We start from the raw sequence: 13,216 nt of genomic DNA, 5'->3' as shown, positions 1-13,216 counted from the left end.
TTTTGAAAGCTGCTTACCAGCGGAAAACTCAGTCTGTCAAAGCTGATCTAGTCATCAGTTAGAGAGGAGAAATCTGACCAGCGATCGCACACCAGATTACTACTGGGTAAAATCTGAAACTTGGATGGAGACAGGGATGGACGGAGGGATGGATGAAGGAATAGATGGATGGATGAAACAGTTACACATAAATGTTTCTGATTAAAAACTACAGACCTATAGCGCTCCCCTCGATCATCATGAAAACCTTTGAGCTCCTGGTCCTGTCCCATCTCAAAACCACCACCCACGCCCTCTTTGACCCCATGAAGTTTGCCTACAGAGCCGATAGTTCTGTGGACGACGCCGTCAACATGGACCTTCACTACATCCTCCAACACCTCAAAAACCCAAGGACAAAAGTACTAAAAAGTACCCAAGGACATACTATCTGCGCCAGATGGAGAAACTCCAACTCTCTCGGACAATTTGGGTCTGTTTGGGTATGCATCTGCCCGCTACAAGGGCAAACTGCAGCGCCTCCAGGACAAGGAAGAGTGCAGGTGAGATGATCGCTGACCCTGCCCACCCTGGACACCCTTCCCACCCTAGACACCTTTCCCACCCTGGACACCCTTCCCACCCTGCCCACCCTGGACACCTTTCCCACCCTGGACACCCTGCCCACCCTGGACACCCCATCTATTAAAGACTGCGCTTTGGTAGATGGTTTAGATGAATCATGACCAAAACCACCTGAACAGTTTCTTCCCCCATGCTGTGGCCCTCATTAACCACCCATTGGGCTCATAGGGATTGAGTGACTTTGCATTGGGCCATTTACTGCACCTTGTCATCAATGACCTGAAATACTAATCTGCACTTTACCGCACTAATCTCGTCACGACTTCTACCAAAGTCGATGCCCCTCCTTGCTCGGTGGTGCTCGGCGGTCGACGTCACCAGTCTTCTAGCCATCATTGATCAGTTTTTCATTTTCCATTGGTTTTGTCTTGTCTTGCTACACACCTGTTTCCAATCCCATTAATTACATGTTGTGTATTTAACCCTCTGTTTCCCCTCATGTCCTTGTCGGTAATTGTTTGTGATGTTATGTACGTGTGTATTTTGTATCGGTGTACTTTGGTTTTGGAGTTTGTTTTTTGTTATTAACTTCTCTAGGGCCGGCGGGATGAAATCGTCCCACCTACGTAACAGCCAGTGGAATCCTGTGGCGCGTTATTCAAATACCTTAGAAATGCTATTACTTCAATTTCTCAAACATATGACTATTTTAGACCATTTTAAAGACAAGACTCTCGTTAATCTAACCACATTGTCCGATTTCAAAAAGGCTTTACAACGAAAGCAAAACATTAGATTATGTCAGCAGAGTACCCAGCCAGAAATAATCAGACACCTATTTTTCAAGCTAGCATATAATGTCACAAAAACCCAGAAGACAGCTAAATGCAGCACTAACCTTTGATGATCTTCATCAGATGACACACCTAGGACATTATGTTATACAATACATGCATGTTTTGTTCAATCAAGTTCATATTTATATCAAAAACCAGCTTTTTACATTAGCATGTGACGTTCAGAACTAGCATACCCCCCGCAAACTTCCGGTGAATTTACTAAATTACTCACGATAAACGTTCACAAAAAGCATAACAATTATTTTAAGAATTATAGATACAGAACTCCTCTATACACTCGATATGTCCGATTTTAAAATAGCTTTTCGGTGAAAGCACATTTTGCAATATTCTCAGTAGATAGCCCGGCATCACAGGGCTAGCTATTTAGACACCCAGCAAGTTTAGCACTCACCAAAGTCAGATTTACTATAAGAAAAATGTTATTTCCTTTGGTGTTCTTCGTCAGAATGCACTCCCAGGACTTCTACTTCAATAACAAATGTTGGTTTGGTCCCAAATAATCCATAGTTATATCCATATAGCGGCGTTTTGTTCGTGCGTTCAAGACACTATCCGAAAGGGTAAATAAGGGTTACGAGCACGGCGCATTTCGTGACCAAAAAATTCTAAATATTCCATTACCGTACTTCGAAGCATGTCAACCGCTGTTTAAAATCCATTTTTATGCCATTTTTCTCGTAAAAAAGCGATAATATTCCGACCGGGAATCTGCGTTTAGGTAAACAGACGAAAGAAAATAAAGCATGGGGTCGACTCGGGCACGCGCCTAAGCCCATAGTACTCTGATCGGCCACTTGCCAAAAGCGATAATGTGTGTCAGCCAGAGGCTGCCTCGATATCGTCCAGCTTTTTCCCGGGCTCTGAGAGCCTATGGGAGCCGTAGGAAGTGTCACGTTAGAGCAAAGATCCTCAGTCTTCAATAAAAAGAGCCCAGATGAATAACAACTTGTCAGACAGGCCACTTCCCATATAGAATCCTCTCAGGTTTTTGCCTGCCATATGAGTTCTGTTATACTCACAGACACCATTCAAACAGTTTTAGAAACTTTAGGGTGTTTTCTATCCAAAGCCAATAATTATATGCATATTCTAGTTACTGGGCAGGAGTAGTAACCAGATTAAATCGGGTATGTTTTTATCCGGCCGTGTCAATACTGCCCCCTACCCCCAACAGGTTAAATACTCCAGTTTGACCAATTTGGTTTCTCCTGCGCCTGACTTCCCTGCCACTGTAGCGTCCGTTGTTGGAATGAGACCAAGGCGCAGCGTGGGTTGGGTTCATCATACTTTAATATAAACGGTGAACCAGCAAAAACCAAAACAAGAAGCAACACAACGAACGAACAGTTTCGCAGGCTACTCACAGCAATGCAAAAACAACTTCCCACACCAGACAGGTGGAAAAAGGGCTACCTAAGTATGGCTCCCAATCAGCGACAACGATGTACAGCTGTCCCTGATTGAGAGCCATACCAGGCCAAAACACAGAAATACAAAACATAGATAGGGAACATAGAATGAACATAGAAATATAAAATATAGAACACACATCAAAACCCCGAAACACACAAAACAAACACCCCCTGCCACGCCCTGACCAAACTACTATAACAAATAACCCCTTTTACTGGTCAGGACGTGACAGCCACCTACATACACGATTATGACAAATCTGCACACCTCCGCACAACACTGTATATGCACTGTATTTCCTGTAGGTCCCATGGTAGCATCCCTCCCTTTGCTTATATATATCCCCTCTGTAAATGGTATATTCCCACTGTAATCAGCCTATACTCCAGAGTTTTACGTTTTATGTTTACTGTACCGACATTGTATATTCGGTACAAATGTAAGATCTTAATTTGGTCACTCTTTGGTTGCTGAGAATGTTCCTGCACAGCATTAAATGCAAATGTGTAGTGTATTTGAGTTTTAAAAAGTATTTTAAAGTTTTTAATTTCCACTTTGAAATGTCAGACTTCATTTGCCAAAATGAAAAATGTACCAACCCTACAAAAATGTCCATTCATTATCATCCACATAATAATTCACATTTCCTGTTGCTTAATAATTATTGTCCTGCTGTAGCAAACTGTCTCAAAGTAAGTTCCTACATCTGTATGATGTCTATGTGGACTTGTGTCTGTATTCTGTTTATCTATTGTCAGTTACGGATAGCACCTTCACACTGAAGCAGATTATGGGTCTGTGTAAATATACTTGGTGAATAAAGGTGATTCTGATACAACAGCCAGACATAATCATGTTCGATAACAAAGATGGTGCTGAAGACAACACTTTACAGAATATCTAACCGTGTGTCTCTGAGCACTCTGCAACCATGACGACAGCGGCCATATCAGGGAAGGATGCTCCAAGGCACCATAGGAGCTGCGAGCGTTTACGAGGAGTGGAGGAAAGAAGGAAGAGAAGAAGAGGTGGAGCGGCGGAGAGAAGCGAGAAAAGAGAGGGCAGGCAGAAAGAACAAACAGTCACAGTCGCTGCCAGCCACAACACACGGCCACCGCAGCAGCCCTCAGAGACAAACAAAACACAACAACACCATTGTCATCACCCCAGCAGTCTTGGCAAGCTTCTTTACAAGCCATCAACACCTCCCCCTCTCGTTCATTCTCTCTTCTTTCCTCTCTTCTCCTCCTCTCGTTCCTTCTCTCTTCTCCCTCTCGTTCATTCTCTCTTCTTTTCTCTCTTCTCCTCCTCTCGTTCCTTCTCACTTCTTTCCTCTCTTCCTCTATTTCCTTCTCTCTTCTCTTCCTCACTTCTCCTCCTCTCCTTCCTTCTCTCTTCTTTCCTCTCTCCTCCTCCTCTCTTTCCTTCTCTCTTCTTTCCTCTCTTCTCCTCCTCTCCTTCCTTCTCTCTTCTTTCCTCTCTCCTCCTCCTCTCTTTCCTTCTCTCTTCTTTCCTCTCTTCTCCTCCTCTCCTTCCTTCTCTCTTCTTTCCTCTCTCCTCCTCCTCTCTTTCCTTCTCTCTTCTTTCCTCTCTTCTCCTCCTCTCGTTTCTTCTCTCTTCTGTCATCTCTCCTCCTCCTCTCTTTCCTTCTCTCTTCTCCTCCTCTCTTCTCCTCCTCTCCTTCCTTCTCTCTTCTTTCCTTCTCTCTTCTCCTCCTCTCTTTCCTTCTCTCTCTTCTCCTCCTCTCGTTTCTTCTCTCTTCTGTCCTCTCTTCTCCTCCTCTCTTTCCTTCTCTCTTCTCCTCCTCTCTTCTCCTCCTCTCCTTCCTTCTCTCTTCTTTCCTTCTCTCTTCTCCTCCTCTCTTTCCTTCTCTCTTCTCCTCCTCTCTTCTCCTCCTCTCCTTCCTTCTCTCTTCTTTCCTTCTCTCTTCTCCTCCTCTCTTTCCTTCTCTCTTCTTTCCTCTCTTCTCCTCCTCTCCTTCCTTCTCTCTTCTTTCCTTCTCTCTTCTCCTCCTCTCTTTCCTTCTCTCTTCTTTCCTCTCTTCTCTTCCTCTCTCCTCTGCTCCTCCTTCCTCATCCCCCTACCAGGACATTGACTGCCCAGCTAACACATTACCATTCTACCCCTGCCCCTCTGCAAGGACAACCATTCACAGCTGGCTCATATGTATAAACACAATGTATAGAACAGAACAGACATGGCTGTCTATTCCATAGGATAGAGATTAGTTCTGTACATTGCAATTGTATCTGTACATCAATCTGCAATCCCATCAAAGCCCCTGCTCTCTAATAGACACAGGGATGTACTACTGATAGCAGGGAACACAACACATCTCTACTAGATAGGGAAATGATAATGAATGATGTCTTTTGAGATGCAGACGTAGTAAAGTAGATACAGGGCTTCTTAGACTTTTTCAGCTCAAGACCCAAATGAGAAATTGTCCGTCCTCCAACAAACCAAATTAAGAAGAAATAGTGTGTGATCATTGATGCATTCTCATAACTAGAGACACCTCTCACATGCCCAGGGACCACTTTGGGTCCTGACCCATTGTTTAAGAGACCCTGCATTAGAGTATTACAGCGAGCGTAGCTGCACAGTAACCAACCCAGTGGTGCCCTATCCAGCCCAGCCTAGCGTAGCTGCACAGTAACCAACCCAGTGTTACCCTACCCAGCCCAGCCTAGCGTAGCTTCACAGTAACCAACCCAGTGGTACCCTATCCAGCCCAGCCTAGCGTAGCTTCACAGTAACCAACCCAGTGGTACCCTATCCAGCCCAGCCTAGTGTAGCTTCACAGTAACCAACCCAGTGGTACCCTACCCAGCCCAGCCTAGCGTAGCTTCACAGTAACCAACCCAGTGGTACCCTATCCAGCCCAGCCTAGCATAGCTTCACAGTAACCAACCCAGTGGTACCCTATCCAGCCCAGCCTAGCGTAGCTTCACAGTAACCAACCCAGTGGTACCCTATCCAGCCCAGCCTAGCGTAGCTTCACAGTAACCAACCCAGTGGTACCCTATCCAGCCCAGCCTAGCGTAGCTTCACAGTAACCAACCCAGTGGTGCCCTACCCAGCCCAGCCTAGCGTAGCTTCACAGTAACCAACCCAGTGGTACCCTACCCAGCCCAGCCTAGCGTAGCTTCACAGTAACCAACCCAGTGGTACCCTATCCAGCCCAGCCTAGCGTAGCTGCACAGTAACCAACCCAGTGGTACCCTATCCAGCCCAGCCTAGCGTAGCTTCACAGTAACCAACCCAGTGGTACCCTATCCAGCCCAGCCTAGCGTAGCTTCACAGTAACCAACCCAGTGGTACCCTACCCAGCCCAGCCTAGCGTAGCTTCACAGTAACCAACCCAGTGGTGCCCTACCCAGCCCAGCCTAGCGTAGCTTCACAGTAACCAACCCAGTGGTACCCTATCCAGCCCAGCCTAGCGTAGCTTCACAGTAACCAACCCAGTGGTACCCTATCCAGCCCAGCCTAGCGTAGCTTCACAGTAACCAACCCAGTGGTACCCAGTACATTGTACAGTACAGTAACCTACCTGACTTTAAACTCCTGCGCTGTGACCTGGACCTGGGCTCCAGCAGGTACAGCCTCAGTACAGTAACCTACCTGACTTTAAACTCCTGCGCTGTGACCTGGACCTGGGCTCCAGCAGGTACAGCCTCAGTACAGTAGATCTGAGGGAAGTAGAATCGGTGAGACTGCACATTTATATCCATGGTGCTTGGCAGCTACCGCACATCAGACGCACAGCACAACCCTGCTACAGGAACGGTGGAAGGATTTCTTTCCTTTCGCTGTGTCTCTTTTCTTTCTTCTTTCCTTATCCCTGATCTGTCCGTTCCAGGCTGTGGCGTTCCAGGCTGTGGCGTTCCAGGCTGTGGCGTTAGTTAACGAGAGAGTTCTAAAGTTAACGATGGCATCCCAGTCACCGTCTCTCTGGGGTCGTCGTGGATTCACAGTCACAGCGCGATACAGCCAGACATCCCCCTCTCCTCTCTTCACGCAGAGTCCCTCGATCACTTCTGCTGGCTCCTCACAGACACACTAACCTTTTTCCCTAGTAGCAACACAGCCGTACAAGGAGCGGAGAGGACATACATGAATAAATACAAATAAAAGAACAAAGACATTTCCAATGAGAACTCCTTGAGAGAAAAAAAGGCCGCAAGTAAAAACCGTTTCATTTTCTGGGTCCTTTTTCACCAATGCATCCTCTTCCACAGCAGGGATATTTTAGAAAAAGGAGAGAATATAAAAGAGAAAGAGAGAGAAAAAGAGAATAAATTAACAATGCTAAAGCAGCCCTCAGTCGAGTCTGAGAGCACTGAATGAGAGATGAGAGCCCTTTTTTTGACGTTCGAGTGGAGAGAGAGAGAGAAAGAGAGAGAGAGAAAAAGAGAGAGAGAGAGAGAGAGAGAGAGAAAAAGAGGGAGAGAGAGAGAGAGAGAGAGAGAAAAGAGAGAGAGAGAGAGAGAGAGAGAGAGAGAGAAAAAGAGGGAGAGAGAGAGCGAGAGTGGTAGAGCGAGAGAGAGCGCGGTAGTGTAACAGAGAGAAAGAGATTCCCGGTGCTGTGAGGCGTTGCCCTTACACTGCCTCTCTCCTCTGTGTGTCTCACTGGATTACCGCCTCCCCCTCCCCCTCCATCCCCGTCTCCCCCTCTCCCCTCCCAGCTGTGATATGAGCGGTGGGCCGCCAGCCCCCGAGGCTGCTGGTCCTCTCCTCCCTCTCCTCTCATCCCTCTCCTGTCCTCTTCCAGGGCTCTGATTGGCGGAGCCAGGGATGCGTAAGCCTGCGCGGAACGAGGGAAGAGGAGCGACGGACGTTAATTCATCTGATTGCTCCCATCTTTCTCGGACCTGATTCAAGGTGGCATGCCAGGGTGGGGTGGAGCTACATTACAGATCTGTCTCTCACACACACACACACACACACACACACACACACACACACACACACACACACACACACACACACACACACACACACACACACACACACACACACACACACACACACACACACACACACACACACACACAACACACACACACACAGTGCATTCATAGAGAAGCACACAGGTGGGTAAATGGAGATACCAATGCATCTCTGGTTTAAATAAATATCTGAAGCATCGTTATTTGAACAGGTGTGAAAGTACTGAGAGTACATGATGGAACCTCCCATTGCCACATTACCACCACAAATACAGATGTAGGATCTTAACTTGAGCCAGTTTGCTACAGCAATAAAAGAATCCTGCGGCAACAGGAAATTTGAATTATTATTAATGGATATTTTTGTAGGGGCTGATTTTTTTATTTTATTTATCTGGGCAAGTCAGTTAAGAACAAATTCTTGTTTACAATGACAGCCTAGGAACAGTAGGTTAACTGCGTTGTTCAGGGACAGAACAACAGATTTTTACCTTGTCGGCTCGGGGATTTGATCTTGCAACCTTTTGGTTATTAGTCCAACGCGCTAACGACTAGACTAAATGCCGCCCCAATGATACATTTTCAATTAGCGCAAATCAAGTCTGACAGTACAGTAGTCACTCCCTAGCTAGCTTATGAGGTGGTAGTACAGTGTAGAGGTTAGATACAGTGCCCTCCATAAAGCACCACAGACAGTACAGTAGTCACTCCCTAGCTAGCTAATGAGGTGGTAGTACAGTGTAAAGGTTAGATACAGTGCCCTCCATAAAGCACCACAGACAGTACAGTAGTCACTCCCTAGCTAGCTAATGAGGTGTAAGTACAGTGTAGAGGTTAGATACAGTGCCCTCCATAAAGCACCACACAGACAGTACAGTAGTCACTCCCTAGCTAGCTAATGAGGTGGTAGTACAGTGTAGAGGTTAGATACAGTGCCCTCCATAAAGCACCACACAGACAGTACAGTAGTCACTCCCTAGCTAGATAATGAGGTGGTAGTACAGTGTAGAGGTTAGATACAGTGCCCTCCATAAAGCACCACAGACAGTACATTAGTCACTCCCTAGCTAGCTAATGAGGTGGTAGTACAGTGTAAAGGTTAGATACAGTGCCCTCCATAAAGCACCACACAGACAGTACATTAGTCACTCCCTAGCTAGCTAATGAGGTGTAAGTACAGTGTAGAGGTTAGATACAGTGCCCTCCATAAAGCACCACACAGACAGTACAGTAGTCACTCCCTAGCTAGCTAATGAGGTGGTAGTACAGTGTAGAGGTTAGATACAGTGCCCTCCATAAAGCACCACACAGACAGTACAGTAGTCACTCCCTAGCTAGATAATGAGGTGGTAGTACAGTGTAGAGGTTAGATACAGTGCCCTCCATAAAGCACCACAGACAGTACATTAGTCACTCCCTAGCTAGCTAATGAGGTGGTAGTACAGTGTAGAGGTTAGATACAGTGCCCTCCATAAAGCACCACACAGAGACAGTACAGTAGTCACTCCCTAGCTAGCTAATGAGGTGGTAGTACAGTGTAAAGGTTAGATACAGTGCCCTCCATAAAGCACCACAGACAGTACAGTAGTCACTCCCTAGCTAGCTAATGAGGTGGTAGTACAGTGTAGAGGTTAGATACAGTGCCCTCCATAAAGCACCACACAGACAGTACAGTAGTCACTCCCTAGCTAGCTAATGAGGTGGTAGTACAGTGTAGAGGTTAGATACAGTGCCCTCCATAAAGCACCACAGACAGTACAGTAGTCACTCCCTAGCTAGCTAATGAGGTGGTAGTACAGTGTAAAGGTTAGATACAGTGCCCTCCATAAAGCACCACAGACAGTACAGTACAGTAGTCACTCCCTAGCTTGGAGTCACTCCCACTACTTGGAGTAGTTGTTCCCCTTGCAGAGCTTTCATATGTTCTCCACCAGCTTTCATATGTTCTCATGTTCTGAGCAAGGAACTTACTTAGCTTTTTTACATGGCACATTTTGCACTTTTACTTTCTTCTCCAACACTTTGTTTTTGCATGATTTAAACCAAGTGATGTGTGACTGCTGACACAGTGAACTCTCATGTGAAGGCAAGGAGTCTAAAGACATGATGTAGTCTGGTGGACACCCATAGGGTAGCAGGTGTTTCTATGAGTTATGACAGAAAGAGAGGGTTAAAGAGGGAGAGAGAGAAAATAACAGATCTACAGTTCGGCCTATAGGCAAAAAGAAAATAGGGACAGAGAAAGAGAGAGAGAGAATCAACCGAAAAAATTTAGCAAATTGGAATGCTATCTGTCAGAGTGGCAGAATACCTGACCCAAATTTAAGAAAATCCTTGACTATGTACAGACCCAGTGAGAATAGCCTTGCTATTAAGAAAGGTAGCCATAGGCAGACATGGCTCTCAGGAGAAGACAGGATATGTGCACACACCACAACCTCTTCCTAACCACTTCCTAACCTCTATGACCACATTAGAGACATACAGTTGAGGTCGGAAGTTTACATACACTTAGGTTGAAGTCATTAAAACTTGTTTTTCAACCACTCCACAAATTTCTTGTTAACAAACTATAGTTTTGGCAAGTCGGTTAGGACATCTACTTTGTGCATGACACAAGTCATTTTTCCAACAATTGTTTACAGACAGGTTATTTCACTTATAATTCACTGTATCACAATTCCAGTGGGTCAGAAGTTTACATACACTAACTTGACTTTGCTTTTAAACAGCTTGGAAAATTACAGAAAATGATGTCATGGCTTTAGAAGCTTCTGATCGGCTAATTGATATCATTTGAGTCAATTGGAGGTGTACCTGTGGATGTTTTTCAAGGCCTACCTTCAAACTCAGTGCTTGACATCGTGGGAAAATCAAAAGAAATCAGCCAAGACCTCAGAAAAAAAAATTGTAGACCTCCACAAGTCTGGTTCATCCTGGTTCATCCTGGGAGCAAAATTCTTATTGTGGGAAGCTTGTGGCAGGCTCCCCGAAACGTTTGACCCAAGTTAAACAATTTAAAGGCAATGCTACCAAATACTAATTGAGTGTATGTAAACTTCTGACCCACTGGGAATGTGATGAAAGAAATAAAAGCTGAAATAAGTCATTCTCTCTACTATTATTCTGACATTTCACATTCTTAAAGTAAAGTGGTGATCCTAACTGACCTCAGACAGGGAATTTTTACGAGGATTAAATGTCAGGAATTGTGAAAAACTGAGTTTAAATGTATTTGGCTAAGGTGAATGTAAACGTCCGACTTCAACTGTATACAGTACCAGTCGGAAGTTTGGACACACCTACTCGTTCAAGGGTTTTTATTTATTTTTAATATTTTCTACATTGTAGAATAATAGTGAAGACATTAAAACTATGAAATGTACATTTAAGTCATTTTATATTTAAGTCATTTTAGCAGACGCTCTTATCCAGAGCGACTTACAGTAGTGAATGCATACATTTCATTAAACATTTTTTTATAATACTATATATATATTTTTTTCTGTGCTGGCCCCCCGTGGGAATCGAACCCACAAATAACACATATGGAATCATGTAGTAAGCAAAAAAGTGTTAAACAAATAAAATATGAATTATTCTTGGCATTCTCTCAACCAGCTTCATGAGGAATGCTTTTCCAACAGTCTTGAAGGAGTTCCTACATATGCTGAGCACTTGTTGGCTGCTTTTCCTTCACTCTGCGGTTCAACTCATCGTAGACCATCTCAATTGGTTTGAGGTCGGGTGATTATGAAGGCCAGGTCATCTGATGCAGCACTCCATCAGTCTGCTTCTTAGTCAAATAGCCCTTACACAGCCTCGAGGTGTGTTTTGGATCATTATCCTGTTGAAAAACCAATGATAGTCCCACTAAGTGCAAACCAGATGGGATGGTGCATTGCTGCAGAATACTGTGGTAGCCATGCTGGTTAAGCGTGCCTTGAATTCTAAATAAATCACTGACAGTGTCACCAGCAAAGCACCCCCACACCATCACACCTCCTACTCCATGCTTCACGGTAGGAACCACACATGCTGAGATCATCCGTTCACCTACTCTGCGTCTCACAAAGACATGGCGGTTGGAACCAGAAATCTCCAATTTGGACTTATCAGACCAAAGGACATATTTGCACCGGTCTAATGTCCATTGCTCGTGTTTCCTGGCCCAAGCAAGTCTCTTCTTCTTATTGGTGTCCTTTAGTAGTGGTTTCTTTGCAGCAATTGGACCATGAAGGCCTGATTCACGAGGTCTCCTCTGAACAGTTGATGCTGAGATGTGTCTGTTACTTGAACTCTTTGAAGAATTTATTTGGCCTGCAATCTGAGGTGCAGTTCACTTTAATGAACTTATCCTCTGCAGCAGATGTAACTCTGGGTCTTCCTTTCCTGTGGCGATCCTCATGAGAGCCAGTTTCATCATAGCGCTTGATGTTTATTGCGACTGCACTCGAAGAAACTTTTAAAGTTCTTGAAATGTTCCTTATTGACTGACCTTCATGTCTTAAAGTAACAATGGGCTGTTGTTTCTCTTTGCTTATTTGAGCTGTTCTTGCCATAACATGGACTTGGTCTTTTACCAAATAGGACTATCTTCTATACACCACCCGACCTTGTCACAACACAACTGATTGGCTCAAACGCATTATTAAGAAGGAAAGAAATTCCACAAATTAACGTTTAACAAGGCACACCTGTTCACTGAAATGCATTCCAGGTGACTAGAGAGAATTTCAAAAGTGTACAAAGCAGTCATCAAAACAAAGGGTGGCTACTTTGAAGAATCTCAAATATAAAATATCTTGATTTGTTTAACACTTTTTTGGTTACTACATGATTCCATATAAGTTATCTCATAGTTTTGATGTTTTTACTATTATTCTACAGAAAATAGTAAAATAAAGAAACACCCTGGGATGAGTAGGTGTGTCCAAACTTTGGGCTGGTACTGTAGCTTCCACAGATTACACAGACACAAAGAATTAGAAAACAAATCAAACATCGATAAACTCCCATATCCGTTAGGCGGAATAACACAAGGTGCAATCACATCAGCAACATTTGTGGCCCGTTGCCATGAGAAAAGGTCAACCAGTGGAGCTCAAACAACATTGTAAATACCACTAATATTTGTCTGTTTATTTATCTTCCCCCACTGTTCGTACTGCAACTATTTTCACATTGCTAAAACAGTGTACATACTGTAGCTGATAATATAACACTTGAAATGCCTTTATCTTTTTTAAACCGTTTTGAGTGCAAAGTTTACTGGTAATTTCTAATACTTTTTGGTTGATGGTTGATGTTATTAAATTGATGTTATTAAATTTGTTTCTTCTCACTTTTATTTATTGCTTATTTCCCATGCCAGTAAAGCCCCATTGAAATGAATTGAAAGAGAGCAAGAGAACAGGTTAGAAA

The 13,216-nt window shown here is 44.3% G+C and overlaps 1 protein-coding gene across 5 annotated transcripts in view; it reads right to left on the bottom strand.

Moving 5' to 3' along the window:
* Positions 1-13,216, bottom strand: part of LOC106608079 (ena/VASP-like protein) — a 141,544-nt gene that overhangs the window by 106,937 nt on the left and 21,391 nt on the right. The window contains exon 1 of one of the 5 annotated variants that reach the window (XM_082976997.1): positions 6,394-7,494. The exons of the other annotated variants lie outside the window; for them this stretch is intronic. The gene's annotated coding sequence lies outside the window, so the exon portion shown is untranslated. Of the gene's footprint in view, positions 1-6,393; positions 7,495-13,216 lie in introns of those variants that run through there. 5 annotated transcript variants of the gene reach the window in all.

This window comes from Salmo salar, chromosome 06, assembly GCF_965601325.2.
Source record: "Salmo salar chromosome 06, fSalSal1, whole genome shotgun sequence".
NCBI classification, from domain to species: Eukaryota; Metazoa; Chordata; class Actinopteri; order Salmoniformes; family Salmonidae; genus Salmo; species Salmo salar.
The sequence above is the reverse complement of the archived record's forward strand: the minus strand, read 5'-3'. Positions and strand labels throughout refer to the sequence as shown.